Raw genomic sequence first — 6,028 nt, forward strand, 5'->3', positions numbered from 1 at the left:
TAAACAAGATGATAATAAATCTGTTTTGCAGGATAATAAAGCAAAAAGGAGTTCGGACACCAAAGTACAGACTAAAGCCGAATTGAACAAAAGTAGAAACAGAGACATTAAGTGCTTGGGAAATGGACATATTAATTCCAAAATGTCCAAATAGGCAAGCTATGTGGTTAGGGATCATGGCGAGATTGAATCTAAAAGTGAGGATAGCGATAATGAAGAGGATGAAATTCCATAATTAAGAGATTGCAGTGAAAATAGTGTTGAAAAGCCAATAAGGGGTGATCTTTTGGTTGCTAGGCATACACTTAGTGCGCAAATGAAGGATGCTAATGATATGTAGTAGCAAAGGAATAATGTTTTCCACACTAGGTGCCATTTACAAGGTAAGACTTATATCCTTGAACTTAATAATGGAAGTTGTATTAATTTTGGTAGTGTTACAATGGTTGAGAAACTAGGATTGGACTCGATACCTCATCTGAGATCATAAAGATTGCTATAGCTTAATAATTGCGGTGAGGTTAAGGTGAATAAGTAGGTTATTGAAAAATGGTAGTTTACTAGGTAGAGAAGGTGAGATTAGACATGCATTATATATTGACAGGGTAGGTTTTTGGTTACTTATAAGGATGTATATTTGAACACTACTGATCTTGATCTTTCCTTGTCGAGTATGTTTGCTAACCTTTTACAAGAGTTTGATGATGTTTTCCCTAAAGATATGCCAATCGGTTTACCACTAGAAAGGGGTATAGAACATCAAATCAACTTCATGCCAAGGGCTGCTGTATCAAATAAACTAGCTTATCGAAGCAATCCGAGGAGACAAAGGAGCTTCAATGGTAGGTGGATGAGCGAATGGCAAAAGGGTATTATGCGTGAGAGCTTGAGTCCTTGTGTGGTTCTAGTAATTTTGGTCCCAAAAAAGGATGGCATATGGAGAATGTGTGTAGACTGTTGTGCAATTAATAAAATAACGGTAAAGTATCATCATCCTATTTGTAGGTTAGATTATAAGCATGATGAGCTGCATGGTGCATCTCTTTTAACTAAGATAGATTTGCAAAGTGGGTATTATAAAATTCACATGAAAACTGGGGATGAGCAGAAAACGGCTTTCAAGACCAAATAAGGCTATATGAGTGTCGTCTAGGTTAATAAATGCACCTAGTACATTCATGAGATTAATGAACCGTGTGTTGCATGAATTTCTTGGTAAATTTATAGTTGTATATTCCTATAACATCTTAATTTATTATAAGAATCTTGATGATCATGTTTTTATGTTAAATGTGTCTTAGTAGTTCTTAAGAAGGAGAGGCTATTTGCCAATCTTAAAAACTGTAGCTTTTGTTTAGATTGAGTCATTTTTTTAGCTTTGTAGTTAGTTCTAATGCTTTAGAGGTTGATGAAGAAAAGCTTAAAGTTATCAAAGAATAGCCGACACCTAAAAACATTAGCCAAGTTAGAAGTTTCCATGGTTTGGCTAGCTTTTATTTGCGGTTCATTAGGGACTTTAGTAGCTTAACCGCACCATTGAGTGAGATAGTGAAAAAGAATGTTGGATTTCATTGGTGTGATGCACAAGAACATGCACTTAATTTACTTAAAAATAAATTATGTAATGCACCTTTACTGATTACCTAACTCTGATAAGGCCTTTGAGATTAAGTGTGATGTTAGTGGGATTGGAGTTAGGGGTATTTTGATGCAAGAGGGAAGACCCATATATTACTTTAGTGAGAAATTGAATGGGGTAGTGATAAGCATCATACTATACATGTTTTCATGCCCGATTGTTCACATTTTTATGCATGATTATCCCGTTTTATGCTAGAATCACCTGTCTTTTGTTTCCCTTTTCGTTTCAGGTCATTTTCGAAGGACACCATCGATGTCGAGGGAAATACGTGGGATTACGGAGCAAAATCCATCAAATTGGGCGAGAACAAGCACCCCGAGGGTTGAGCACGGCCTGGACTCCGGCCGTGCTGAATTATCAAGAGGCTATCCCCAATTGTGCCATTTCAGCACGCCTTCCGTAGCCACCACGGCCTCCAGCACGGCCTGTGGTGGATCAGCACCGCCTTGGGCACGGCCTGTGGTGGCTCAGCACAACAGACTCCACAGATTCAGCACAGCCTGGACTCCGGCCGTGCTGAATCAACTATATAGGCGATTTTGAATTCTAATTGAAAAAGACGATTTTTGGACTCAATTCCAAGACACACACTTAATCAAATATTTCCTATACCTCAATTGTAGACCTAGAGAGATCAATTTTCATCAATTGAAGGGGGGATTCCACTTATTCCAACATCGAATTGAAGATCAAGAAAAACTTTGGGAGCATTCAAGAGGCAACTAGGGTTTGAGATTTTGAATTTGCAAATTTAGGGTTTCTCATTCAGCTTGAAAGAGAAGGGTGTACATACCTTTAATTTGTTTTTCCTTATTTTGTTCTTTAATTGCTTTGACTATGAACATGAGCAGCTAGATCTTTTGAATCCATTAGGGTTCACCTTTGTTGATGGATTATGCTTAATTGTTAGTTTTTTTTATAATTGTCATTCTTGCAATCTTCTTGCTATTCAGTAATAAAAGTTTGATGCAGTTAATTTGAGACGTTGGATTAATTGTTTATTAGGTTGTTTCTTGACATTGAGAAATGCTTGTTACAACTAGATTTTGAATAGTAAGGACTGGTAGTTAACACTTAGAGATGAGGTTGATTTACTCGCCGGATTAAGAACTAACAACTCTTAATAGTCTTAAATCATACTTAATGCTAATTTGTAGTAATCTGATAGGAAGAGATTCCATTAGGTTAGTGCAGTTTAGGAATCCGATAAGCTCGAGAGGCAGGATTCAATTCAGGGATTTAGGCACGGGTAAGCAAGATCGGCAATCCATAAAATTCATCTTTAGATTTCCATCACTTAGGCTCCCTTTTGGATTTATTTCTCTCTTTACAATTGTCTTTTAATTGTCCATTGTTGTCCTTCATTTACTTAATTGCACTCATAACCATTACCGGTATGTTAGAACTTTCACACCCTATTTCGGACTAAATAACATAGCAAGGTAGTAACTCTAGGTTCACCCGATCTCCAGGGATACGACCTTGATACTCACTAGTGCTAGGCTGCATCGGTAGGTTCACTTTGCCTTAGGTGTAGGTTGCATAAAGAACCCATCAAGTTTTTGGCGCCGTTCTTGTGGTAACGGTGAACTAGAGTGAATTGTTTTGTGTTAATTTAGTCATTATTTGTTTTATTCATTTATTCTTTAATTCTATTATTATTTATTATTATATTATTTTTGTTGATCGGTGGTTGTGTGGACTTTCGGTTTCGGTAGTTTATGACCGGGGAGCTCAAACTCGAATCTTATAGAGCCTCTATGTGATCCAGAACGATCCCTCGGACTCTTAAGGAAGAGGTTGCAATTAGAAGAGGAGGAGATTGAGGTTGAGATACCTGTGGATAGACTAGACACAATGGAAAACCATGACCCCCGTGCCGAGTGAGGATCGGGGAGGACGATGTCGAGTTTGCTCGACCATCTTTGGATGGGACGAAAACTAGTATAGTCGGACTGTATAGCGGCCAACAATTTTGAGATAAAGGCCAATGTTATCCGGATGATCCAACAAAGCGTGCAGTTTGGAGGATTGCCCGTGAGGATCCCAATGCACATATCTCCAACTTTTGGAGATTTGTGACACATTCAAAATAAATGGAACAACCGATGATGCCATTCGGTACCGAGATTGTTTCCATTTTCCTTGAGGGACAGAGCAAAGAGATGGTTGCAATCTCTTCCACAACAGACGATCACTACCGGAAGGCGTTGGTAGAAAATTTTTATATAAGTATTTTCCTCCCGCTAAAACCGCTAAACTTAGAAATGACATATCTTCTTTTGTGCGGTTTGATGATGAAAGCATGTACGATGCATGGGAGAGATTTAAAGATCTTTTGAGATCTGCCCACATCACGGATTGCCGGTGTGGATGCAGTTCGGACCTTCTACGGGTTGAACCTCGCAGCGAGGCAAATGGTAGATGTTTGCAGCAGTGGGGCGCTAAACGATGGGCGGCCGAGCAAGCTCGGGAACTTGATAGAGGAAATGGCCATGAACAACTATCAATGGCAATCCTCTAGGGCAGAACCGGGGAAGACAAGGAGTGCTCAACCAAGTGGACTCTCGGCAGCCTTGGCGAGCTCAAGTGGAGCTTCTAGCCAAGAAGATCGACCAACTCCGGATGCCGGTTCACGCGTGAGCGTTGGGCTGCGAGTTTTGTGGTGGCCCGCATTACGGTCTGACTGTCTTGTGGGAGGTATGTTTGCTTCATCTTCTATTAGTTTTCCATCTAATTCTACTATATCTTCCGATGTTGAATAGGTTGATTATATGGGAATGCCCCAAGGCAGTGAGAATAACCCCTACAAGAATACATACAACCTGGATGGCGCAATCACCCCAATTTCGGTTGGAGGAACAATAATGCCCAGTCGCGGGTTTCCAAAGACTTCATCAACGACCCGGCAACAACCGGTGGGCTGCACAAGCTCCTCCTCCCAAGACAAGAAGTCAAATTTAGAGGAGCTCATGATGAAGTTTGTGACATCTACAGAAACAAGATTCCAGACCGATAGTGCACTTAGGAATCAGTGAGGCCTCGATTCGAACTTGGAGACTCAAATTGGCCAAATTTCTAAGATGCTTTCGGAGAGACCTTCAGGATCGCTCCCTAGCACTCTGAGTCAAACCCGAGGGAGCATTGCAAAGCTATCACCTTGCGTTCGGGTAAGAATTTGACTGGTTCTTCGCCTTTAGGCCGATAAGGATAATACAATCATGCAGTCGAGCCGGCCTAAGGAAGGACCGGACCTTGAGATGGTAGAGAATGAGAGAAAGAAAGAAGAGCGGGCAAAGAGCCACATGCGGGAGCATCGGCCCGGTACCATATCCCTGCAAGGTTGAGACAGGGATATGGTGGACAAGCAATCTGATAAGTTTCTTGACTTATTTAAGCGGTGAAAATTAACTTACCTTTTGTTGAGGCAATTTCACGGATGCCAAAATCACCAAGTTTTTAAAGGAGATTTTGAGCAACAAGAGGAAGTTGGAGGATCTTGGTCAAGTGGTGCTTAATGAGGGTGTTCAACTATTCTCGAACAAACGCCACTCAGCGGCGAGATCCAGGAGTTTACTATCCCTTGTATGATTGGTGATTTATCAATTAGTGGTGCATTGGCTGATTTAGGAGCCGGTATTAACTTAATGCCCACTAGTTTATTTGCCAAATTAGGGTTGCATGAGCCAAAGCCTACTAGGATGAGTGTTCAATTAGCGGATAGAACTGTTAAAATTCCTAGAGGTATTGTTGAAGATGTACTTGTAAAGGTAGATAAATTTATCTTTCCTGTAGATTTTGTGGTAATGGATATGGAGGGTGATAGCACTGCCTCTTATCCTGGGTAGGCCTTTCCTAGCTACATCGAGGGGTCAAGTATCGATGTAAGCGATGGAAAGCTTAAGCTTAGAGTTAATGATGAGACCATTACCTTTGACTGGCCACTTCCATGGGGCGATCAACGGACTATGATAATACTGTATGTTCTATTGATGTTATTGATGATGTGGTTGAGTCCCATTTACAAGAAATTTTATGTACGACCCTTTGCAAGTAGCATTAGGCCGAGGGATGAGGAGGAGTTGTCCAATGAGCAAGTGCTTTGGAGCAACTCATTTGTTTTATTGGCTTCGAAACACGAGCTTGTCAACTGATCCCTATCTTCTTCTTGGCCAGTGCGGGGTGCGAAAGTAAAGACTTCATTCAAGGACCCACGGTTTAGAGCGGAAGGAGTTCACCGAGCCACTTGGTTTATGCCTTCCTGGATGAAGAGAAGCGCTTACCGGTAATCATAGCGGTACCGATCTAACTCCGAAGAACAAGCCATGCTGTTGGAAGTTCTAAGGAAGTACAAAAAGGCCTTTGCTTTCAATATAGCCGATATCC

General features: G+C 40.9%; 1 non-coding gene across 1 annotated transcript; it reads right to left on the minus strand.

The window, feature by feature from the left end:
- Window positions 1–3,899: 3,899 nt before the first annotated feature.
- On the minus strand, window positions 3,900–4,005 carry LOC125371245. The gene has a single exon (XR_007217544.1). It is a non-coding gene; the product is annotated as a small nucleolar RNA R71 (small nucleolar RNA).
- Between the last annotated feature and the right edge of the window lie 2,023 nt (window positions 4,006–6,028).

Source organism: Ricinus communis, chromosome 9, assembly GCF_019578655.1.
Source record: "Ricinus communis isolate WT05 ecotype wild-type chromosome 9, ASM1957865v1, whole genome shotgun sequence".
Lineage (NCBI taxonomy): Eukaryota > Viridiplantae > Streptophyta > Magnoliopsida > Malpighiales > Euphorbiaceae > Ricinus > Ricinus communis.